The 26,619-nt window shown below is 45.8% G+C and overlaps 1 protein-coding gene across 1 annotated transcript in view; it reads right to left on the bottom strand.

The window, feature by feature from the left end:
• PPARD (peroxisome proliferator activated receptor delta) overlaps positions 1 to 25,947 on the bottom strand; it is an 82,130-nt gene extending 56,183 nt beyond the window's left edge. Inside the window, exons 1-2 of the mRNA XM_054569261.1 lie at positions 25,822 to 25,947; positions 21,977 to 22,060 (exon numbers count right to left, since the gene is read on the bottom strand). The gene's annotated coding sequence lies outside the window, so the exon portion shown is untranslated. The remainder of the gene's footprint in view (positions 1 to 21,976; positions 22,061 to 25,821) is intronic.
• Between the last annotated feature and the right edge of the window lie 672 nt (positions 25,948 to 26,619).

Below are 26,619 nucleotides of genomic sequence, written 5' to 3'. Positions count from 1 at the left end.
GCACTCAACCCACTAAGCCACACCAGCCAAAGCTACTGTACATATTTTTGATCTTCTTCAAGAAGACCCTTTAACATTTCATATAATACTGGTTTGTTGGTGAGGTACTTTAGCTTTTCCATGTCTGGGATATGCTGTCCGGCCTTCAATTCTAAATGACAGCTTTGCCAGGTACAGTAATCTTGGTTGTAGGTCCTTGCTTCTTATCACATTAAACAGTTCTTGCCAATCCTTTTTAGCCTGCAAAGTTTTGGGTGTTTTTTTTTTTGTTTTGTTTTTTGTTTTTTTGAGAAATCAGCTGACAGTCTTATGGGAACTCCCTTGTAGGTAACTAACTGCTTTTCTCTTGCTGCTTTTAAGATTCTCTCTTTGTATTTAACCTTTGGTGTTTTAATTATGATGAGTCTTGGTATGGGCCTCTTTGGGTTCATCTTGTTTAGGATTCTCCATGCTTTCTGGATTTGTACACCTATTTCTTTCATCAAATTAGGGAAGTTTCCCGTCATTATTTTTTCAAATAGGTTCCCAATTTCTTGCTCTCTCTCTTGTCCTTCTGGCACCCGTATGATGTAAATGTTGGTAGGTTTGAGGCTGCCCCAGGGGCTCCTTACATTATCCTCATTTTTTTTTGGATTCTTTTCTCTTCTTGCTGTCCAGATTGGTTGTTTTGCTCCCTTATATGACAAATCGCTGATTTGATTCTCAGCTTCATCTCCTCTACTGTTGTTTTCCTGTAAGTTTTTCTTTATTTCAATTAGCATATCCTTCATTTCTGACTGGATCTTTTTTATACTGCTGAGGTTCTCACTAAGTTCATTGCGCATCCTTATAACCAGTGTTTTGAACTCTGCATCTAGTAGACTGCTTGCCTCCATTTTGTTTAGTTCTTTTCTGGAGTTTTGTTCTGTTCTTTCATTTCAGCCATGTTTCTTTTTCTCCCCATTTTGGCAGCTTCCCTGTGTTTATTTCTTTGTATTAGGTAGAGCTGCTACGTCTCCCAGGCTTCATAAAGTGGCCTAATTTAGTAGGTGTCCTGCAGGATCCAGTGGCTCAGCCTCCCCTATGACCCAAGCTGGGTACTCAAGGTGCACCTATTGTGTGGGCTGTGTATACCCTCCTGTTGTAGTTGAGCCTTGATTGCTGTTGGCATGTCCAAGATCAGCCAATGCCTTTGTTCTGTCTGGGATCAGATAGCATAAGCTACAAAGTGATCCACAGATGGCTACTACTTGTGCTGGGCTTGGAGGTGCCTCGTCAAGGCCAGGCTGTGAACCAAGACCAGCTGCTGCTAGTGCCGGGCCTGGGGAAACTTAGCAAGAGGTCCAAGGCTGGGGCTCACTAAGGCCACAGGCTGTTTGTTTGAGAGTTTAGGAAAATATGAAGTATGGGCCAAGACAAGCCATTCCTAAGGAAAATCCACCAGAAACAGTTTGTGTGGGTCTGAAATTTGGGTGAGGCAGGACCTCAGGGAATCACCAGGGTGGGGCAAACAGTGTGAACCAGGTTGATGGAGTCTCAGATACGGTGCCTGCCAGCTGGCTCTGTGGTTCTGGGGCAGAGGGAGGGTTCAGAGAGGGAACAATTGCCTCTGCCAGCACTTTTGTCTAGGAGAAAGCTGCCCTCCAGTTCTTGCCCTGATGCTGCACAATTCAGTTCCTACCCTATGTCCCGGAAGTCTTTCAATCTGCTTCCCCTGGCTGGAGCTCAGAGGGAGTTAGTCTGAGTAAGTCTGTATGTGGGCCCTCTAAGAGGAACTACCTGGGACTCTAGAAGTTTCTGTCTTCTACAGTCTCAATCCCCACTGGTTTTTACAGCCAGAAGTTACAGACTTATCTTCCTCATACTGGAACCCTGGGCTGGGGGGTCTGGTATGGGACTGGGACCCCTTGCTCCTGAAATATCCCTCCCCATTTTTATCAGCCACACAGGGGTGTGGGATCAGCCTGTCCTGTGTCTCTGCCCCTCCTACCAGTCTCGATGTGGTTTCTTTAATTCCGTAATTGCCAGACTTCCATTTAGTTAGATTTCTGAGTGTTCTGAATGATGGTTGTTCTATAGTTTAGTTGTAATTTTGATGTGGTTGTGCAAGGAGGCAAGCCGTGTTTACCTAGGCCACCATTCTGACCAGAAGTCCCTCCTGGACACTTTCAAGAGTCACTTCTAGGATGTGAAGCATGAAGCCCTCAGGACAATCATTTGTAGGCCCCTCATGACCTCTAACCAGTGACTTCAAAGGCACCTCTCTGAGAAATCAGTGATTCCTCAACCAGGCTCCCCCCTCAAGTCAATAGGGAGCTTTAAAATTCCTGGACTTCATTCCTGGAAATCCTAAATCAAAAGGCCTAAGGCAAAGTGCGGGAATATACATTTTACCCAAAACTCCCTGGCAAATCTGCCAGCTGAGCCATGTCTGGGGATCACTGGACTAGACACCATCTGGGACAACTTGCACCAAGGCCAGCCTGCACATCTGGCTGCAAGGATCCCACAAAGCCAGCGGCCCAGATCAAAAGGCTACTAAGTGCAGGCAGGGAAACTCCGTGGGGAAATTCCGTGTGTGTTAGATAACTGGGGCTGAAGCCTGAAGGGCAGACAGCAAATCCCTAGGACAAAGCCTATTTGGAAGGTTCTCTTAGGCCCAGTGATCCTGGGTGCTAACCTGTGAAAAAAGAGTAACGTACAAATTCCTCTCTCAAAATAAATACCAACTCCCTCTAACAACACACATGAGCCAGCAAGCTTGCCAGCCCCCAAGGAGTCAGAAACAGAAAGCGACAGTGTGGTGTTGCAGAAAGAGCCCTGGGCCTGAGTCACACAGATCTGGGCTCCAAAACCCTGCTCTTCATTACTTACTGGATGCCTGTGGACTAAATATGGCTACAATCTCTTTGCCACTCTTCCTAAGACATGAAGCCTAGCTCCCCTCCTTGAATTCGGGTTGGCCCAGTGACTGCTTTCCCAGTAGAATATAGCAGAGGTCCCACCACATGGTCTATAGGCTGCTGAGAGAACATGTAAACCCAGTGTCCGAACATACAACACCCCACAGTAAGTACCCTTTCATCAACAGACTCCCACTTTCAGAGCCCTTTTTGGCCAAGGGTACATCTTCATACACAAAGTATGGGAACTATTTAAGCTCCCCCTATAATTGGGAAAGGCCCTGCCAACAAGTGCCCAATGTTCCTGAATGACTCACCATTCCCTACCACACCAGTGTCCCTGCCGGCCTCTCTTCTTCTTGTCACAGTGTCATCTGTGTCCCAGCCACCTAGGTTCAAGAAGTCAACCTCTCAGATACCTCCATCTTCCTTCAACATCCAGGGAAAGGCCAATACCTTGCTTCCCCTGTCACCCCAATCTTTCCATTCCCACCACCACCACCACCAAAAAACAGTCTTCAAAGCCAAGCAGACCTACATGCTCCTCAGCAAGTTACTAGCTGTGGACCATATCCAAGTTTCTAACCTCTCTGAGGTTTAGTTTCCTTATCTGCAAACAATATAATTCAGCAACGTCTCCTTTTTGTGGTCATTTTGAAGATACGAGAAAATGAAGCCAAGGTACATAATATGGAAGTACTTGACAGGTACCAAGTGTTACTATAGGCCGGAAATTTTTGACCTATAGTAACACTATAGATGTAGATAAATACAGACACCTCCTAATCTAAGTCTCTGCATGGGTATCGCTCTCCATTTTGACCCTCTAGTGTAATGCTAGCAGATTAACTGCCCTAGATGACAGCTATCACATTTATTCTCCTGTGCAAAGGCCTTCCATGATTTCTACTGTTCCAAAGTCAATCCCAAATTCACAAATGTGCAAGATTATTTTTAGTAATGGTTCCATCCTCTCACCCTGGCCTGCAACGTGCTACTGGAGGCAGCCTTCTAAAATGGCTCACAATTACACAGGGGCCTGTGTAATTCACGCCCCTGTGTAACTGAACCCATAGAAACAGCGAGATCATAAGTGTCATTATAAGCCACTAAGTTTGGGGTAATCTGTTGTGAAGCAATAGGTAACTAATATTCTTAACTTCCCCAATATCATCTGAGCTGTTGCTCCTTTATTCGCACCTACCCTTCCTACAACATCTCCACCAGCTGCCATTCTGCCCAGCCTGCAAAGCCTACTTCATATGCCAATGTTCACTCTGAGTCTTTCTTAAGGCTCGATCAACCAGCCTCCCCTGCGAGCCTTCCCCTCCTCCCTGATGTCCCCACACATATCTTCCTCACTGCATTGCCACACTGTATCAGTATCAATCTGTTTATGTGTGCACAAAATGACACATATCAAGGGAATTCATTATAGCCAAAGGCTGGAAATCACCTGCACATCCATCAATAAATAGGGGAATGGCATACCCATGCAACAGTGAAGAATGAGGAAGCTCCATACATACTGGTATGCAAAGATGGGTAAGAAACAACACACGGAGCAAGGGGCAGTAGGCCAGTGAGTATAGCAGACAGTCATTTGCTTGGAAAACAATAATGTAAAAAGAGGTGTGGGTGCATGATCATAAATGAAAGTGGCGCCCTGGCTGGTGTGGCTCAGTAGATTGAGTGCTAGTTTGTGAATCACAAGGTTGCCAGTTTGATACCATTCAGGGCACATACCTGGGTTTCAGGCTAGGTCCCTGGCTGGGGACATGCAAGAGGCAACCAATCCATGTAACTCTCACAATTAGATGTTTCTCTCTCTCTTTCTCCCTTCCTTCCCCTCTCTCTAAAAATAAATAAATATTTTTTAAAAAAGGAAGGGAGGGAGTGAGGGAGGGAGGGAAGGAAGGAGGGAGGGAGGAAGTAAGTGGCTATGAGGGCTGCCTCCATGAGAAGGGACCGGGGCGTTGAAAGATGGGGGAGAGAAAAGAGGGAATTACCTTTGAATTTTGTTGCAAGTCAGGAATTATCTATTAAAAAATAAATAGCTCTAAAAGACTGAGAGCATCCCCCCTAAGGTCAAGAACAAGACAAGGATGTCTACTCTCACCACATCTATTCATACTGCACTGGAGATTTTAGCAGGGCAATTAGGTGAGAAAAGAAAATAAATGTTATCAGGATAGGAAAGGAAAACTAAACCTCTATTAGCAGACGGCATGATCTTATATATGGCAAATCCTAAGAAATACATTAAAGAATTATTAGAAATAAAAAAACGTTCAGCAAGGTTGAAAAATACAAGATCAATACTACATAAAAGTCAATCTCATTTCTACACACTAGCAATGAACCAAGAAGTCAAAAAGTCCCAAATTTGTCTAGTAAGAGGCCTAGAAGCACAGGATAGAGACAGTGAAGAAAAACAAACAGTAAAACACTACCTGAAGATCCCAAAAGACTTATCTTCAGCAATTAAGGGTCATTTAGGAAATAAGGAAAGAAGACCAATACCTACATATATTCTTGAGATACTCCTGAACTCCAAGAATAAAGAAAATTCTTAAATCTTTTAGAGAGAAAAAAACAGATAACTTACAAAGGACCTATAATCCAACTAACTTCATTATTCATACTGAAACATGGAGCAGTGATCTCAAAATTCTAAGGACTCTATACTGAATCAAATTATCAATCAAGAGTAAGGGCATGGGAACCCTTGTACACTGCTGGTGGGAATGTAAAATGATGCAGCCACTATGGTGGTTCCTTAAAAAATTAAAAACAGAATTACCATGTGATCTAGCAATTCTATAACCAAGTATATACCCAAAAGTATTGAAAGTGAAGACAAGAACAAGTACTTGTATATTCATGTTTATGGCAGCACGTTCACAATCCCCAAAAGGTGAAAACACCAATAGATGAATGCATAAACAAAATGTGGTATATACATACTATGGAACATTATTCAGCTTTAAAAAGGAAATTCTAACACATGCTACAACATGAATGAACCTTGAAGACATGTTAAGTAACATAAGCCAGTCACAAATAGACAAATACTGCATGATTCCACTCATATGAGATACTTAAAGTAGTCAAATTCATAGCAACAGAAAATAGAAAGATGCATGACAGGGACTGGGGAGAGGAGAAGATGGGGAAGTTAGTAATATATACAGTTTCATATTTGCAAGATGAAAAACAGTTCTGGAGATAAGCTGTTGTGATGACCGCACACCAATGTGAGTACGTACTTAATGCCAATGAACTGTACATTGAAAATGGTTAAGATGGCAAATTTTATATTTTGTGTATTTTACAATTAAAGGTAAATAGCCAACAGACATAATAAACAAATAAATAAATGAGGGAGGGAGGCAGGGAGGAAGGGCATAGTGCAACCACTGGGGAAAACAGTTTGCCAGTTCCTCAAAATGTTAAACTCAAGAGTTACCATATGACCCAGCAATTCCACTCCTAGGTATATTTCCAAAAGAACTTAAAACATATGTCCACACAAAAGCCTAAAAATGAATGTTCAGAGTAGACAAAAAATGGAAACAACCAAACATCCATCAACTGATAAATGGATAAACAAAATAAGGTATTACCCATAAAATGAAATATTCAGAAGCCACAAAAAGGAAGAAATGCCATTACATACAATGACATGGATGAACCTTGAAAACCTTACACTAAGTAAAGCAGACACAAAAGACCACACATATTGTACGGTTCTATTTATATGAAATGCCCAAAACAGGTAAGTCCATACAGAAGGATGGTAGATTCCTGGTTGCCAGGGGATGGATGAGGGTGGTACTATATGACTGACTACAAAGAGGTATAGGGTTTGTTTTGGCAGTAATGAAAATGTTCTGGAATTAGTGGTGATGGTTGTACAACAGAGTAAACATATTAAAAATCACTTAAGTGTAAACTTTAAAGCAGTGAATTCTATGTGAAGTATATAACAATTTTTAAATGTTATAGAAATACACAGAATATAAAAGAAAATACATAAACTGCTCACATTCTGCCTCATGGCTCAGTGATTCGGAAGCTTGACCCTGTGCATGTCCTCCCACCCTGCAAATCTGCTTGTCGTCTCCTCTACCTCTGTGTCCCCTGGCATTCTGGCTGCTCACCAGCCCTTCATTTCCCCATGACTTTCCACTTCTGGCTCCTGGGCAAGGCCTGTCCCTGCCTCACTGAACCCACCCCTTTTCTGGTGGGTCCACACCTCCTGTTCAGACCTATCCAAGACCATCTGCAGGCTGAGACGCCAGTCCCAGGAGTCACCCCAGATGAGCTGCCCAATGGCCAGGACTGCGGTTACGAGCGTGTGTCAGCTGAGGTATACAGTTTCACACAGGAACTTAATTATAGCTCAGGAGTGGAGGAAGGGAGAAGAGCAGTGCAGGCTTTAAGGAGCCATGCAGGGAACCTGCCCTGCTCTGCAGCCCAGAGGTTATCTGCTGAATATCACCAGGAAGGGGATGCACAGGAAATAAGTATGAGCCAGTGAGGTCCACAGGGCACAGCTTATGGAAATGATCCCATTCATAGCGTGAATTCTTGGCCCTGTCATGCAACACCAGCCTGTGTGCAGACCAGAGCAGCCCAGATAAAAGCCGAGGATGCCAAGTCTCACTCACTCTCAGGGCTCACATAGGCCTTCTCCTTACCTACTGCCAGAGACCCCATTTTATTCTGTTGGAAGTAAAGAGAAGACATAGCTTCTTCCTCCCAGAATGCCCTTCTTCAATTTGCTCCCTGGCTCTAAATTGCTTTTCTAGAATGGAATCTGAGCTATTGATTATGAGGATACTGGGAACATCTTCCTCATGTCTGAGACTACCATGTCTTGATCCCACCCACCAGCTAGGGAAGTGCCATGGAGCCGCTGCTGGCATGCAGCCATTAGCAGGGCATGACGGTCAGGGATACCAGACCTGCCAGACCACCGGGCCTCGGCACTGCCAGGTGGGGAAAGCAGACCAGGCGAAGGTACATGGAAAGAGCAGCGCCTGGTTCAGGAGCAAATCTCAGCAAAACATATTTCTTCACCCCTATTTCTGGCCCATATGTGGGCCCCTACGCCTCCAGGCCTCTTCCTGGCCAGCTTGCTTCCCATCTCAACAAGAACTCCTCACAGCCACCTGCTACCTGCCCTGCCTCCCCACCCCCCATATATTGCCCAGTTTGTTCTCACTGCTTCAAGGCAGAGCCAGGGACCCAGGCCCTCCTCTATGTCATTCTTCCCAAGACCCCACCTCTGGCCCTTTCCATCTCCTCTCTGTGTATCCTTTTTTTCCTGAGCTCCAGAGAGGTTTCTTCCTAAAAGCTATGGAAAGACACTTTCTGACTAGAGGTGGTACATTGTTCTGGGTTTGTATGGAAGGAAAAAAAGACAGAGGGTGGGTAGGTATAACAGAACTGATGGGGATGTCAGAGACACCAGAAACTTGGATTGGGAGAGGCACAGACACCATGCACCTCTCTGCCTTCACCCTTTAAGCAATTACACCAATGAACAATCAGGGGGCTTTTTCCAAATGCCACCCTTTGAGTAAAATGCCTTTCTTTGCTTACTCACAAAGGGCAGTAAGGGCCACAGAGCAAACAGAGATATAACGAAACCACCTGAAATATGAGAAAGGCAAGTCACAAGTCTGGGTGTTAAACATTACCCCATTTTTGAAGGAAAAAAAATAGATATACACAGCCATGGTTAAATTTGAAAGAACTCAGACCAAAATTTATAGCAGTCACTTATATTTGGCATGATTATGTATGACTTTCATTTTCTTCTCAGTGCTGATCTGTATTTTCTAATTGTCTATAACGAATAAGTATTATTTATATAATTAAAACATTAAAAAATACATTAAAAATCTTGTGCCCAAGTGTCAGCGCCACATCCTAAAAAAGATAGTTCCTGAAATTCCCACAATCCTGGCCACTGGTACCATCTGATTAATTTCTAAGACCACAAATAGAAGTTTCCAAAGGTGTTTCTCACTATCGCTAGTTGGGTAAAGAGCTCATGCCCTGGCTGGTGTAGCTCAGTGGACTGAGCACCAGCCTGTGAACCAAAAGGTTTCTGGTTCCATTTCCAGCCAGGGCACAGCCCTGCGGTGCTGGTCAGGTCCCCAACTGGGGGTGTGTGAGAGGCAACCGACTCATCTCTTGCACATCAGTATTTTTCTCTATCTCTTTCTCCCTCCCTCTCCCTCTCTCTAAAAATAAATAAATAAAATATTTTAAAAGGTAAATAAATAGCCTGCCAGAAGCAAGCCTTTCCTCCAAAACCTCAGGCCCAACCACCCAGAACCACCGAGCAGTGTCTGGGACACAGGCTCCAACCCCTCCAGAACTCACATCCAGAAGTCAGAGTCTCAGAAAGCAAAAACAGGGCTTGGGGACTGCTGACATCCTCAGGCTGGAAAACTCCTCACCTCACTTGGCTGCCTCTTCCAGAGCCCAGGCAGGGGCTGGCAGGGGTGGACTGTAGCAGCTCACGGGAAATACGCTATGGGGTTGAGTTCCGCAGGCAATCAAGACCAACTCCAGCCAACGTTCAGATATAGAGAGAAATGACAAATAGTCTTGAAGTTCTGTTCAGTCCAACCAACATTCACTGGCACCCATCTATGGTGCTGGGTCCCCAGGGTCCAGAGGTATGTTAACAATAAAACAATCAACACTCCCTGAGTGTCTCCTCTGTCCCTTTATGTATAAGCTCTTTTAACCCTTAAGTCAGCGCTGAGCAGCAGGGTCTACAGTTATCTCCTCACTTTACAGGTGAGGAAGCCATCGAGGAATAAAGCCTAGCAGAGCCACAACTTAGTCCCACACAGCCTGGCTCTTAACCATTACCCCCTCCACTTTCCCTCAAAGTCCTTATCCTCAGAAACAGCCAGTGAGCCAGAAATAGAGAGAGTGCCACCTGCTACTTCCTGTTCTGTTCCTGGGAAAAGCTCATTCCTTCTGAGGAATCAGGAAATGAGGAGTGCCTCATCTTTGTCTAGGATGCCCTGGGCCCACTGTTGGCCTGAGGAGGGACCATCAAGGCAGGCAGGTGGGCACAATCCCCAGAGCTCAGCCAAGGTCACCGAGATGCCACCTATGCCTGCCTCTTCCAATTCCCAATGCCTTTCCTGCACCCCAAACCCTGCCTCCAGCCGGGAGTAGGGGTAGAAATAAATACAGGTCTCCAAAAATAAACCACGATGGCAAGGTGCAAGAAAGGAATAAAATGAAATGTCACTGCTAGTTTGAGCCCAGTAAGTCCTGCTGGTCTAGGAAGGGCCCATGTTGCTGAGCAAGACAGGTGCCAAGAGCCCTGATTCCCCTTCAGCCTCTGCTCACTGCCCGTGGGTGCATAGTTGCACCCATTTGCAACAGGAGCAGCAACAGCAGAGTTACTGAACAAAGACGACGTGCTCCAAAGGGCTCAAACCCCAGCTCCATTATTTGTCAGCCGTGTGACTTGAGCAAGTTGTTGAACCTCTCTGATCCTACCTACCCCTCCTCCTCTGTTAAGTTAGAATAGCACCAATACCCACATCTTGTAAGTTGGTGTGAGGGCGAGTAAGCTTATTCATGGGACAGTGACTGGCCCAAGGGAGAATCTAAATAAAGGCAATTTCCCTTCCTTCCTTCTCTCTAATGTGCACATCTGGGCCATCTTCTCTTTCTCTTCTCCCTCCATCAGACTGAAAGCAGATTAATTAATCACTTGGAGAAGATACTGTTTTTTCTCCTATGAGTTCCTCTCACCCTACCAGTTAGCTGGTTATTTCTTATGGCTCTAGAAGGCTGTTCACTGCCTTGGAGCACATCCAGGGAGCCACTCAGTACAGCCATTCTCAGGGCTTCTCTGTCCACTGACCTGGAATGAGACTCTGCAGGGGGCCCAAAGCCTGGCAACATTTCGCTTCTGATCAGTGAGCAGCAAGAGACTCTGTGGTACTGGAAAGCAAGGAGTGTTCCCTGAAGCCAACTCCAGTCTGGCCAGTCAAGCAGATATTTTCCAAAATGGAAGAACTAGATTCAGCCAGCCAGTCCTCTCTGGGGAGGTCCTGCCTGTGGTGATTAAAGACATGGACTTTAATCACCTGGGTTCAAATCCCAGCTCTGCCACTTTATTAACTATGCAGCTTTTGGCAACTTTCCTAACCAGCCTGAGCCACAGCATCTCCATCTGTAAAAGAGGTACAATGGTTCCCACCTCTCAGGCTTGTGTGGATTAAAACAAGGTGATGCAGAATGATTAACACAGTGCATTCAACACATGAGAGCCACAGAAAGGGGATTATACACAGGTGAGCCCAGCTCTTGAAGAACTCACAGTCTAATAGCAGGGCTTAGAATGTAGGCACTAACCCCACATGGTAGCCTCCAAGCTAGAGGTGTGAGGAGGGAGCCTTACCAGACCCACAGTGGAGAAAGGGTTGAGAAGGAGGCAACTGGGAAAGACTGTCAAAGCCAAAAATCTCACTTGTCCCTAGTGAGCTTCAACCAAAGCAGCAGTAACAACTAGGAAAAGGGTCTAAGAGTAAACACATCAGCTTAAGTTTCCTTCAATAGATGTATGACTGTTGCCCCATGAAATGACTTCCCAGACAGGGCTCTGGTATAGGCTAGTGCCAGGACCATTCTGTGGGAAGAAGGCCACCTAGGCTGGCCACCCAGTCACCATTCCATACACGTCCTTCGTGAGCCTCTCCGCACAGGGCACTTGCCCATTAAGGGGCCAATTGCTAAGGAGATAAGCTGTGATCACAGCCAATGAACACCTATCAGGACTGAGGACATGACCATACATTGCAGGTTCAACAAGGTCTCTGATTCAGAGAACATCAGATGAACAAACAAGTTCTTTCTCATGATAGAAGTAGAAAGCAGAAAGGACAAGGTTCAGGCTGCAGTCCAGAGAGAAAGAAGTACATGGGCAGGGGCTCTGGGAGTGCTGGAACCACCTTGTGAGAAGTACCCCTTGGTTATCCACAACATGCCCAGGGTTGGGGTACAAAAGTGAATCAAAGACAGCTGGTCCTGCTAAGTGCAGGAAAAGGCAAGCCTACCCTAGGCTTGCGGGGACAGAGGCAGCCCTTGACCTGGGTACACATATGCCTACTAGATTAGGGGATGGACTAGAAAACAGACTAAACATTTTTCTAAAAGGTGACACAATGCAAGGATCTGAAAGACAAATTTTAAGTAGATGTTGTAAACATACTGAGGCATTAAGATGCCAAGAACAAAATCACAGGAATGAGACACTGTAATACTATAAACAGGCCTGGGTTGATGGAACTTTAACTGGGTGCATTCTGCAGTTTGGGAATAACCTAAGTGATTTTTACTTGGGAGATAGACATTAATATTGGCCAATTTGTTCCTTACCAAAATTTTTTAGTTTTCAGCGTCAATCTGTTTATTACGTTTTGTTTTTTTTAATAATGGCACCAAACAATCCTATTTGGTGCCATTATTAAAAGCAGGTAATGGGCAGAGGACTATAAAATCAGAGACAGAGACATGGAGGACTTAATCTGTAGAGACAATTCGTACCTGGCCCCCAGATGACAACAATGCTTACCACAGACTGCTGAGGAATGTCGTTTTGGGAAAGTTGTCAGAGCACCGGAACTGCCATGGGGTAGCACTACTGAGGGAGTGAATTTTCAAGCTGGGCTTACCTGACCTTTTGGGATCTGATTCTTAGAAGCCCAAGCAACACTGTGAGGATCTATAGAAGGCAGAGCCCTGAGGTTTAGAATAGAATGAGGAGTGAGGAGTGGCTCAGGGACAGGTGGGCGTGGGGCGGATGATGAGGACCCAGGTGATAACCCTAACTGTGCAGTGGCATGAGCTCATGTGCTCTGTTCTTTCTCTGGCAGCCCCTAGGCACCTGGGTTGAGTAACAGGGTAGAGGGCAGGCTTGGCACTGTTCTGGGGAGACAAGGACAGAGAGATCAGGGGGTGTTTCAGAAAGCATTTCAGGTGATCAACTGTGGGACCCACACTGGTTAGACCAGGAGGGGCAGAGTAGAAGTAAGTGGCAGGCTTGAGGGCCTTCACGAAGCTGAAAAGGAGGGTAGTAACTGAAGACCCCCAGAAACCATCCCTGAACTGTCTGGTGAGGGCGGCCAATCCTCATTTCTAGGTGCACAGCTCCAGACCGCCAATGACAGCGGGGCTGCTTTCATTAACCACAAGAAGGTTGCTTTCCCCCCATCCTCCTCTAATATTTTAAGTTGACTATGTTTACCTGCTGATATTCCCTAGGTATGATGTGACAAATATTTTACAGAAAGGAATTAAAGAACACAGGCATAAAGATCAAGACATGGTGTGAGAAGGGAGAAAGAAAGGAAGGAGCAAAGGGCCGTGTGAAGTAAAAATTTTCAGGGCACTGGTGAGCTGACCCCCAATCACAACTCTGGCCTCATCTTCTGTTCTCCTCCTCGGGCACTCTGCCCCAGCCGTACTGGCCTCCCGGCGATTCTTCAGACACACCAGCCATGTCCCTGCCTCAGGGCCTCTGCGCTTGCTTTCCCTCTACCTGTATGATTCTTCCCACACAAGGCCCAGTCTCCTCTCTGAGCTTAAATATTACCTTCTCGGTAAGGCTGCCCCCAAGCCTCCTCTTTAATGCTGCCACTACCTCTTTCCTGTTCTATTTTTCGATACAGCATGTATCACCACCATCTGATGAGTTTCTACTTAATTCTGGCTCTCTCCTTTGCCCCCCACCACAACCACCATAAGAACTGGAAATATTTTTATCTGACTTATTCACTCCTCCATCCCCAGTGCCTCGAACAGTGCCTAGCACACAGGATGTACCCAGTGAATACCTGTTGAATGAATGAAAGAAGAGAGGAGGGGAAGGTGAAATTAGTGAGATTTAAACCAGTCTTGGATTCTCAAAGGTCTGAAAGAAACCCTTTATTACTGATTTAATTGAATGTGTGGGGTGAGTTCCAAAAGCAAGAATTGTGTACTATCTGAGGCACTCTTTTTTTGCGCCCAAGTAGACACAAAGACTCCCCTGAGAGCATACTGCCTCAAATATTGTTCTGGAAAGAGGCTGAGCCTAGATCTCCAACTGTCATGAAAAGGATGCTGTTAAGACTGCCATAAAATAAGAACAAGGGTCAGCCAAGTCACCCAGAGGTGGATAAGCCCTGTAGTAGCTTCCTACTGCCACTGAAACAAATTACCAATATTTGAGGCTTAAAACAAAACATATTTAGTCCCCTACGGTTGTGGAGGTCAGAAGTCCAAAGTCAGTTTCACTGGGCAAAAATCAAGGTATTGGCAGGGCTATACCTTCTCCAGAGGTTTTAGGGGATCGTTTGTTTCCTTACCTTTTCCAGCTTCTAGAGCTCATTCCTTGCATTCCTCGGCCTCTTCCTCCATCTTCAGGGCCAGCCCTGTGGCACTTTGCTATAGTAGTCACACTGCTTTCTTCTGTATGAAATGTCCCTTTGCCTCCCTCATAAAAAGACATGTGACTGCATTTAGGGCCCATTCAGAGATAATCCAGGATAATCTCTCCACCTCAAGATCCTTAATTTAATAGCATCTGTAAAATCCATTTTGCCTTAGAAGGTAGCATCCACAGGTCCCAGGGGTTATGACCCGGATATCTTTGTGGACCACTGCCTAGTGTACCACCATGGAAGACAAACTCCAAGAGTTTGGAAAAAACACAGTTCAGGCCTCTGGTACACACAAAAGATGAGTCAGCCTTGGCCAGGTAGCTCATTCAGTTAAAGCATCATCCCGATATGCCAAGGTTGCAGGTTTGTTTCCCAGTCATAGCACATACAAGAAACCACCTATGGCCCTGGCTCAGTTAGCTGGAGAGTCATCCAATATACCAAAAGGTTGTGGGTTCAACTTCCGGTCAGGGCACATCCCTAGGTTGTGGGTTTGATCCTTAGTCAGGGCACATATGGGAGGCAATCAATTGATATTTCTCTCTCTCTAAAATCAGTTCACACATCTTTGGGGGGGGGGGGGATTTAAAAAAAAAAAAGACTTAACAAATGAATATATAAATGAAACAACAAATTGTTGCTTCACTCTCCCTCTCTTTGAAATCATAAATTTTTTAAAATTTAAAAGAAAGAAGAAAGGTAGACAGGCAGGCAGGCAGATCAGGAGTCTTTTCAGCATCCCAGGCGAGGGTCTTTCTTTGGCTCTAATTGCTGCTGGCCCTGCCCAGTGATTTTGGCCCAGTGAAATTAATTTTGGACTTCTGACTTCCAGAGCTGTAGGAAAATAAGTATGTTTTAAGCCACAAGTTTGTGGTAATTTGTTACAGGGCAACAGGGGATATATTGCTGGGGGGTGGGGAATCAATTTCATGAAACTGATCATTATGGCCTTTGGAGGACCTTCTTAAAAGAGAAGGGTAGTTTTCTGTTCTCCAACCTGAAGCCCCCAGTGGACCGCTCAGGAGTTCATCTCAGGATGCATGTGGTGAGGGTCAAGGGGAACATCAGGATCTCTGGACTGTCCTGAAGGCTTTTATAAGAGGGAAAGCTGAAAAAAATAAAAATAAAAACAAAAGTAAAACAGTCTGGATCAGATGAACAAGCTTGAGATCAGGGTGGCAAGTAAGCTTTCTCTCATGAGAACTGCCAGGGTGGATGGTTCTAAGAGCCCATCTGGATCTGGAGAGGAAGACTGCTGTGGTCAGAGTGCCAGATCAGCCGGTGATGTCTGACACCAGGAACTGCCAGGTTAATGACAGTCTACAAGTCACATGTTAGCAACTCTGCTCTACATGGCACCACCAGGAGCTACAGGAAGGTGGCTTCCGTCCAAACACTAAAAAGACTTGGAGAAACACGACGACTCCAAGAGACAGCTTTATACCTCAGACACGCTCCCTCTGTTGTGCAGACATCATATGGTTTCTTACTAAGTTGGAACACCCTGTTCATTGTGAATGATTTCATTCCACACCCAAAACCCTCCGTGAGGTGACTGACTAGGGTAAATTTCCAATGTAAGAACTATAGGCTTATCTTATTGGTTTTGCTAATATGCTCACCAGTGGACCCAGCTGGCCAGAAATATTTAGTGGGGAAATAACAGAGCAGTCTTACTCAACCAGAAGTGACTGTGCCCCCTAGGGGGGCCTGTGGCAATGTCTAGAGACATTCTTGGTTCTGTGCATGCAGGGCAGCCTGCTTGGCTAATGCCGCTCCTGAAAGGTCAAACTTGGCCTGTACAACCATTGAAGTAGTAGCGAATAACTCCGTGCCTCTGAAGTCACAACTCATGGATGAGGAAAGTGCCAAAAGCAGTAGTAAGATGAGACTCCCAGAATTAAAGCAGATTACATACAAAAGCAATGAAAATCTATTTTAAAACAATAATGCAGAAATGAACTTAAGCGTTCCCCCATGACACCCAGGAGCCTCTCCTTCAGCATCCTCCTCCTAAGAGAACTCTTTCAAAGCTGTGTTGCCATTAGCTGTGGAGACTATGGTAATTGTTTCAGGAGAGCCCCTGAGACAACAACATGGCTGAGTCAGAAGTTAGGCTTTGCAAATGAAAACCACAATGAGATACCACTTAACACCAGTCAGAATGGGCATCATAAATAAATCAACAAACAAGTGCTGGCGAGGCTGTGGAGAAAAGGGAGCCCTAGTACACTGTTGGTGGGAATGCAGACTGGTGCAGCCACTGTGGAAAGCAGTGTGGAATTTCCTCAAAAAGCTGAAAATGGAACTGCCTTTTGATCCAGCAGTTCCATTGCTGGAATTATACCCTAAGAATCCCAAAACACCAATTCAAAAGAACCTATGCACCCCAATGTTCACAGCAGCACAATTTACAATAGCTAAGTGCTGGAAGCAACCTAAGTGCCCAACAGTAAATGTGTGGATAAAAAAACTAAGGTACATTTACACAGTGGAATACTACACAGCAGAAAGAAAGATCTACTACCCTTCGCAACAGCATGGATGGAAATGGAGAGCATTATGCTAAGCGAAATAAGCCAGGCGGTGAGAGACAAATACTATCTGATCTCACCTATAAGTGGAACCTAATCAACAAAACAAACAAGCAAGAAAAATATAACCAGCAACATTGAAATAAAGTACACACTGACAGTAATCAGAGGGGAGGAGGGAGAGAGATAATTGGGGGAAAAGAAGGGGAAGGACTGTCAATGAACATATATAAAGGACCCATGGACAAAGCCAAAGGATGGAATGACTGAGGGTCGGAGGTGGGGGTTGGTAGGGCAGAGACATCTGTACTTGAACAACAATTTAAAAAATGGAAAAAAAGAAAAAGAGGTTAGGCTTTGAACACTGGGCTCAGAATAAAAAGGAGGGGGTGCCACAATGCACTGCCTTACTGCCAACACAGAAGGTGAAGACTCCCCGTTTTGAGGCTGGGCTCCTGGTGCCACAGCCTGTACATCAGCGAGGAAGTGGTGCAGAAAGGCATTTCTCCCTGAGTCCGCCACCTCTGAACTGAGCTCAGGAAGGGGATGAACCAGCACTTACTGAGGTTCATTTTAATCATACTTACTAAGCTTTAACTCTGACTGACACCGAATCCACTCCAGCACTCCCCATGGTCTCTTCACAGACAGAAAGAGCTACAGAGACCGCGAAAGGACAGGAGGTGCTAAAACCCAGAAGCCAGGGCCACAGGGAACCGCAGAAAGAGCCAACTCTGCTAACCCTAGCCCATGCGTACTAGGGTTAGCAGTTCCTCCAATCCCATCCTCCCTCAAGTTCTTTTTGCTGTTTTCCCCTCTCGATCTCCTTCTTTTCCCCACTTGTCTCTCTCCCCACCACTCTCTAACTTGTCCCCTCTTTCTTCTTTTCACTTCTTACTGGTCTGATACTGAAACTGAAATGTATTTGAAACACGGTTAGTGGCATTACATAAAATTGTATATTCTCTGCTTTTTTCAAACTGAATTATGATTAACTTTTTAATGTGCCTTGACAATAAAACCTAAATTTAGTTGCCTCAACTTTTGTGAACCCATAAATCTCTCCCATCTATCAGCATCCCTAAGAAACAGTGGTGGGGGTGCTACTTCACCCAGGCTCTGGGCACTTCATCTGTAGGGCAGATAGAGCAAAATCAGTAGCAATTTTAACAGCAACCAGGAAAAGCTCAAATTTAAATATTTTATTTATTTATTTATTTATTTATTTATTTATTTTTGGGGAGGGGAGGAAGAAAGAGAGGGAGAGAAACATCAATCGGCAGCCACTTGCATGTCCCCATGTCCCCAACTGGGGACCTGGCCCACAACCCAGGCACAGGCCTCACTGGAAATCAAACCAGCGACCCTTTGGTTTACAGGCCGGTGCTCAGTCCACTGAACCACACCAGCCAGGGCAAGAAATTCAAAGTTAATATGAGGGAGAATTTCGAAACATTTAAATTACTGTAGTACTCAGTCTCCTACCCAACCTAACTCCCCTTTTTCTCTCTTTATTCCATCTTTTTTGCAATATTAACACAGTCACTCCTTACTTCAAAACCACCAACAGCTACCCACTGCCCAAAGAACATACAGTGCAAATTCCTTAAACTGGCATTCAACAGCTTCTGTCAACCTAGAAATTTGCCAACAATGGTTTCCATGATTGGGAATCACAAGAAGATGCACTTTTCTCCTAGAAGCATTCAGATACAAGCCAAGTTACCTCACATAAGGGGTGCTGGTCCCCAGGAGGCCTCGCTCCCTCACAGTAAATCACGCCTCTTGGCATTTACACCCTTGTGTAGTCCCCTCCTTGAATCTGAACTGGTCTTATGATCAAGAAAATAGAGAGGAAGTGACCAGTGTGACTTCTAAAGCTAAGTCGTAAGAAACCTCACCATTTATGCCTGGATCTCTCAGTACATTCACTCTTAGGATGTCTCTACTCAGAATCCAGCTGTCATGCTGTGAGAAGCCCAAGGTACATGGAGAGGCCACATGCAGATACGCGAGTGAACAGCCACACCAAGTGCCAGCCGCATGAGTGAGCTAGTGTGGACAGCCCGCAGAGCTGAGCCTTCAGATGACTCCTGCCCCAGCTTCCATTTGGCTACAGCAAGTTACAGCCCCCAAATGAGGACCACCCAGCTGAGCCCAGTCAACCCACAGAACCATTAAAGATAATAAAATGTTACCTTCACTTAGGAGTGTCCTAGATGAACCAATAAAAACTAACTTATTAAATCTTGACCCTTGAGTGCACGTCTCTTAAATATTCTGTGTAACAAAATAGAAATTATACAAAAAAGTACTTGTGCAATTGTTTGAGTTGCAAGCTAAACTAGCCACCTTTCTCCTGAAACACAATTTTTACTTGAAAAACAGATGAACGAATTATGATTATTTAGATTTGGGTATTTGACAGAGTTTTCTTGAAAATGAAGGGAGTGACACGTTTACTTCAAGAAAAAAAAAGTCTGACAGTATATTACCAATGATTAAAAAAAAAAAATCAAACTTTCATGAGAAATTCAAAATTATGGAAAACCTGTATCCACCACTGTGAATTCGACAGCTTCCTAATACTTGAAGACCTTTTTGATGAGATCAGTGGTGCTATTAATATTATTTACTGATGTTGTAAAATGAGATGTCAACATTTACAAGATCTCTATAACTCAGTGAACCAATGACCAATTCAAAGTGCAAAATGGATTTTAATGTCACAAACCATGAAAAGTTTGTTGGTAACTTTTTTTTTATTTTTTTCTTCTCTTTCCTCTTTTTAAAGAGAGGGAGAGGAACATCAATGTGTGGTTGCCTCTCACGCGCCCCCTACTGGGGACTTAGCCCACAACCCAGGCATGTACCCTGACTGGGAATCAAACCAGCAACCCTTTGGTTCACAGGCCAGCACTCAATCCAGTGGGGCACAATAGCCAGGGTGAAAAGTTTGTTGATAAGGTTTTAGACTCCACATTCCAACTAACCTTTAAGATTATTCTACCACGTCAAGTTTTGGTATCGTATCAAAGGAGAATATTCCCAATTACCTTGCAAACATATTAAAATAACCCTCTCATTCTCAACTACATTTCCATGTGAAACCAGATTTTCTTCATCTCCTTCAAATAAGACATATTTTAAGAGGTTGAACATGAAGGCAAGTTATGAGATTCCAGCTGCTTTCTATCTGACCAGGCATTAAAATGGATTAGCAAAAATGTGAAACAGCGTCACTCCTCACAACTTTTTTGTTTTGAAAAATAGCTATTTTTCATTAAAAATTTTATGTTATAAATGTGGGTTTTAAGCATTACAGTAAATGAATAACTTAGTAATTCTTAAAAATTCCTCATTTTAATTTCTAATTTCGTAAATAAAAGTTCATGGGGCCCTTAATAATTTTTAAGAGTATAAAAGGGTGCCAAGGCCCAAAGTTTGAGAATCACTGTTTAACAATAGTCTAAAGTTGACTTCAGAATAAACAACTTTTCTTTAAAGCCCAATCTGAAACCCACTTCTTCAGGGACAAAGCCAATCCTCAGCGATGACTTGCTCTTCTGAGTGAGAATCCTTGGACGGCAGCATGTTCTCAGTACCCACCCACTCTCTAATGTCTTAAAAACCTTTTTGTGCATATGTCTTCTTTCTCCAACTGGATTCCACACACTTGGGGTGTGAGACCATGTGCAAAACATCTGTCACAGCACCTGGCCCACAAAAGTGCCTGATAGGAAAGACTAAGACGGCAACCCCAGTTTTGTTTTATATTGATATCAACACTGGAAAATCTGATAAAGCTATACCCTCACTTTGTCAGGAGAAACTGAAAAAGAACACTTCTAGATGGAACTGGGAGTCCAGCTCAGGGATGAACTAAACGACTGGCGCCTGAACACGCACACCGTTGCCACAATGGCTAGCTGCTGCCGAATCAAATGACAAAGCACATCAACTCAACTCAGTGTCTCTGCTTGCTCAGGGAAACTTCTCCTTCATCCCCTCTCAGGGACTCTCAGAAGCCTCCCAAACCCCCCTTCTTCCTCCTTCACATTTCCTTCAGAGGAAAGGACTTGGTATGGGTTTGAGAACAGGAGGGGCCCCTGCCTGAGGCCTTCCTGCAAGATCCACAAACAACCTGACCCCCACAGACAGATAGACACATGGGCTCAGCACCCTGTTCGGCAACAGGAAACCCCACAGGGTGTTAAAGGCACAGAAAGGGAAGTGAAGCCCATAAACAGCTACTTGGAACCACTGAAAACTCAGAGATTAAAACAAATCAGACAGGAGCCCCATGTTTCCCCGTTCCCCGCAGGGACCCTAGCAGAGCTCAGCCTCCCTATTTGGGACAATGAATATCAAATTCCCTGGAGCTCCCCTTCTGAGACTTTATAAAACCTGCCAGGCATCCTGAGAACAGGGAAACAGTAATGGGAAGCCCAGAGCATTTTTCAGACTCTGGTAAGGACCCACTACCCCAGCAGAGATGGAAGAAACAACTCTGTGTATTATGCCCAGCTCTCATATATGCCAGTAAACTACTGACCCATGAGACAGGGACTGATTCTGTTTTTTTGGTTTTTTGGTTTTTGGGTTTTTTTTACTATCATCATTTCCCAAGTGCCAGTACTGTGCCTGGCACATAGTAGACACTCAAAAATGTTTGTTGCAGAAATGGAAAAAGAATGATAAACACCACCTTTGTGGCCTGACACCATGTGGAAGAGTGTGTACATTTATTCATTCAAGAAAAATTTATTTAGCATCTTCTGTGCCAGGCACTGTCCTAGGCACAACAGGAAACAAAATAAGTCCCTATCCTTATGGAGTTCATGTTTTCACAGGTATAAAGGTGAAAATCTCAATGCTCCCACAACAACGATGTAAGTAATAAACATTCAATAATTATTTAGTAAGCGCCTGCTATGTGCAAGTGATGAGTAGCAGATACTAGGACAGACACCTGGGATCAGGGACTCAGCCCTAGTGAAATTATTTTATCTTCGCGGCCAGGATCTGAAATCTGGGATGTGGGTGTCAGTTGTTACAGGGCCCTGGGTAAGGAAAATGGGATTACCTCTTTGTTGCATCTGTCCTCATCTGTTGGTGAGCAGAAGCCACTGTGTGAGTACCGCGTACATGCCCAAAACACCACGCAACACTGCAAGGTAGAAAGAAACCCAACATCTTTAGCTCAGAGGTATCAGGGGTCAGAAAAGCAGCTCTAATATGTTATAATTAAACACTCGGGCTCCAAGAGTCCTCCTAAGGCAAGGGGGCTTCTCTTCTGTCCCTCACACACACCCTGAGATGCTGTTATTCTGGGCCTGAGTCAGCAAATATTTCCCAATTCTGGAAATAGTCTGCTCATTTCCAAGTAAGAAGACACTGGCTTTGCTGACTGTACCAGGGTGGGGCAGAAGGAGCTGGCAAGGTGAAGAAGGAACTAGAGCCCACCCCTCCCAATGGATTCATAGATGGAGATTCCCTGAATCATGCTTGATTCCTTGACCAAAACCTGTGGAGACAGGACTGGAGTCACAACCCAGTCACCTGTCTCTGAGCTATGAAGACGGGAACTACCCACCAAGCAAGAAGACCTACATGTCCGAAATCTGATGTGAGGCGACATTTCCTTCCTGCCAGACTCAAGCAAGTGCCCAGCTGCCCTCTGACACTATGGAACTCAGCTGCTGCAAGGATCTCCTCCCCCTAGATCCAGAGGCACAGAAAAATGCCCAGGGACATCAAACCATCTACGAGAAGCAGCTACTGGGCTATCTGGGACAACACGGCACAGACAAGGGCATCATGCACAGAACTTCTGACATAACACAAGCAAGAGCCTGGCAGGACAAAGGCCACAGAGATGCTGCATAGGGAGGAAAGAGTGTTCCCAGTGTGGATAATGCTGGGCAGTGGGACGGTTCCTGGCATGTCCTAGAGGGGCCCACAATCTAGTTTTCCAGGTGGCAGGAAACACCCTGGGAGAGGGGTACTCAGTGACAGGATATAGGTGAAGCCTTTAGAAATGACAGGTCCAATTCCTCCTGAAAGAGAGAGGAGCTACCCAGTCCCAGGACATGCCAGCATCTGCAGACCCTGGGACAGCTGCAGTCTACCCAAAGCAGGGGCGTCCTAGCTTCCCAGGCCAGCACTCAATACTAGCTCTCCTCTCACGGGGTCTTTGGGGAAAGGGTCTGAGGAACCACAGGTGCAGATGACAGGCTGAGTAACAGCAACTCTTCCTGAGGAGGCTGAGGCACACACCAAAGAAAGAAGAAATTAGTGGTGGAGAAGCAGGGAGAAAGGCAGCCAAACAAATGAGCAGCACTTAGTAAACTTAGTTTGTTAAACTAAGGAAATGATGCATCTATAGAATAGTGTCAGAGGATTGTCTGCTCACACCTTTGAGAAAGAGAGGCAGGCTGACCCAGGCTCTGTAAAAATCACTGCATGGCAACTTGGTAATTAACAGTCACGACTACCCACATAGAAAATGATAGAGTGGACAAACTGCAAGAAGCTATCCAGCCAGAGCTGCTGGTGCCCAAGATACTTCACAAGGACTGGGCTTAACCTCTTCTCAAGTCCTTCTCACCTACCACCTCAGTGGAGAGTGAACGTGAGCAAAAACAGAGGAGTCAGGTAAAATCCCTGAGAGCCAGAGATTAGATTAAGTTACCTCCAAATACACAACCTCAACTTCATTAGAATGACCTATTAAAACCCCAGAGGAATGTTTTTCATTGGAACAAGGGACCCCTTTTGGTCTATTCTGCCCAAATTCCCCCTAAGTGCTGCTTAGGAAGGGGCTCATGAGTTCAGTAGAAAGGGGACTGGCTCAGCCATCCATGATACTATTCCCTTCTCAGAATGCACCAGAGGATTCCAAAACTTTAAAGTCTGGTCTAGCTGGTTCAGTTGGCTCTCCACCAAAGCTCCTGAAAGCTGCCAATTTTGTGTCCAATTCTGGCTCAAAGAGAGAGAGCATGATCCTCAAAAGAGAAGACCTAGAAACCCAGAGCCAGGTGAAACAACAGGCCTTCGTTTCTAAACATGAGAGTGGGTCACGCTTTCTGAATCCTCATAGACCAGATTGGGCAGAAACAGAGGATATGTTATTTCCTGACGATCTCTCCAGGGGACCAACACCAAACAAAGGAGTTCAGATGGAAGACATCTGAAAAGAACTCCATGCAGAAGGTTAACTACGTGCCCAGACACACCACAAAGGTGGTGGGCTCCCTAGCCCCAGAGAGAATGATCTCTGTGACTAGAGGCAACTTAAGTTCCTGTCAAGGTCTAACTAATGCAGCCCCACAAATTGCCCAAGCAGGTAGTGACCTGACATTCAATGTAATGCCTGGGCAAAAGGAATAGAACTTCGGTGTCAACCTCTCTCTTGTATCCACAGGAAATTAGGCTCCCAAGGAAAATGGAGGGAGAAACTTCAAGAGAACCTGCTTAGTGAGTGATCAACACCAGAGGCCCAGGCACATTCAGTGGATCAGAGATGCACGAGGGAAAATAAGCAGCTGGTTCAAGCCACCGATAATAAAAGGGACAAATGTCTGCCAGCCCTAGAGCTATCGGGCAGCAATCTATTTAAAACTCAAATAGGAAAAAAAAATTCTGGAGTCAGTACAGAGGAAAAAGGTTGAGAAACACAGGCATTCTCTGGGGCATATCTTCTGGAGACTTCCCTTAGCTTTTTGAGATGAGGCATAGGGTAAAGGGTGGGAGTCAGCGCAGCGATAGGCTGGGCTTTATCGTTTAAATGTGTTCAATACATGCAGATTGCAAAGACACAGAGCCCTGTTTCCTGGAAGGGGAAAAGAGTTGGATGAGGCCTCCAGCTATGCCTGGCGCACACCCAACTCAGCGGCCAGTCTCTTCCCAAGGGTTCCTGGAAGTCAACAAACCCATAAAGAAGAAGTATTAAAGCTGAGATTAGAATGGTCTACAAATTGAACATCATCCCTGATGCAACACTCCAGTAAATTCTCCCACGCAGACATAACCTACTATTTACCTCAGAATTCGGCTCCTTACTTCAATCAGGGGCTGAACACCCTCACCCCACCGATATCTGGACTGCAAGTCAGGGGAAAAGCATAGTACCTGTGGAGCTAATGCTTTTCCCTAAGGCAGATACGAGGCACTGGGAGAGAAGGGGAGGTATCAGAGACAGGGGCAAAAGCAGTCCCTCTGAAGGGGATGGGGTAGGGGGGTGGGGGGAACCAGGTTAGGAGAGGCTTAACTAAACACGGTAAGCAAGCACGAGGCTGAAAAAGCCTAGTCAACCGCAACAAAGATGATGGGAAATCTTAATACTGAGAGTGGCCAAGCAGCGGGGGAAGGAAGGGACAGGAATGGGAAAGAGAGCAAAGACTGAGAGAGCAAGGATGGAGGAAGGGCGAAGGCAGAAGACAACGATAACGAGAGGGTCAGAGAAGATCCCCACGGAGACCCTTGGTAGAGGGCAACGGATTTGGGGACACGAGAGAAGAAATGAAGTAAGAAGAGAAATGAAGTCAGAGGCAAGGATGGGGAATAGGAGAGAGCCCCAAGCCTGAGACCCGGCTCTCGGAACACCTAAGTGGGAGGAGACGGATACACGAGGCCCAAGTAGGGTCACAGAGTCGGGTGGGGAGGCCTGCAGTTCGTGTTCAAACAGTAACGCAGGTCCAAAGGGCTCGGGGCACAAGAGCGGCGGGGCGCCAGGGCAGGAAGGGACCACCGCAGATCGCACTGGGTCCGAGCGTCGGGAAGCGGCAGCGGCTCTGTCGGCAGACCACTGCTGCTCTCCCCACCCCACGCCCCTCCCAGCCTTGCGTCCCAGTCCCGTTGGCTGCCTCAGCCCGGGCCCGCCACTTACCTCCGCTGCTTGCCTACCCGCTCCCCCCGACTCAGACCGACCTGTTCCGGCCGCCTCTAGCACCACCTCCGCCGTCCCGCAAGCTCCGCAGGCTCCTGCCAAAACTTTTCCCATTAATCCCCAGCTCCGCGGTGGCTGCGGCGTCACACGCTGCGCGGCCCGGTCCCGCCCCCAACAGCGTGACGTCACCGCGCAGCTCGGCTTCCCCGCCCCCCTCCCCACCGGCCGGGGCCAATCACCACGCCTTCTTGAGACTCCTCTATTCTGCCACTCCGCCCACCGCACGAGGCCCTGTATGCAGCGCCCTCTGGTGCGGGATGCGGGCGTGGCAGCTGAGGAAGGGGCTGGGAGGGAGTGCCAGGCCAGTAAAACCAGTCTAGCAAGTAACACAAAGGGGAGTTTAAAGCTGGAAGGGAACTAGAGGGTCATCGAGTATAGCCTCCTCATCATCCAGTGAAGAGAAGGTGCGTGACTTGCTGTAAGGAAGCAGCAGGACCCTAATCTTCAGACTCCAGACTCCCCTGCAGGAGATCGTGCGCTTGTAATTTTAACGAAAGGACTTCCCTCCCTCGAGAGGCTTCTGGAACTAGAAATTTATGGTTCTGGGCTTCTTACCTATCTTCCCATGTACTTATCTAATATGCTTGCCCACATAAATGGGGAGCATCCTCCCTACTGTTGTAGAATATTCCATTCTTGCTTCTTAACCCAGGTCTTTAGGACCTGGAAGGGACCTGTTACCCCAACCTGTCTTTTCATATATACTATTTAAAAAATTACCTAGCAGCTGGGAGGTTGTCTGGTGGAAGAAGCTGGGCTTGACATCTTGACTCAGGGAT

The sequence above is a fragment of the Pteronotus mesoamericanus genome, unplaced genomic scaffold, assembly GCF_021234165.1.
Source record: "Pteronotus mesoamericanus isolate MK-2021 breed Mesoamerican mustached bat unplaced genomic scaffold, CSHL_Meso_final contig_20, whole genome shotgun sequence".
Taxonomy (NCBI): Eukaryota; Metazoa; Chordata; class Mammalia; order Chiroptera; family Mormoopidae; genus Pteronotus; species Pteronotus mesoamericanus.
The sequence above is the reverse complement of the archived record's forward strand: the minus strand, read 5'-3'. Positions and strand labels throughout refer to the sequence as shown.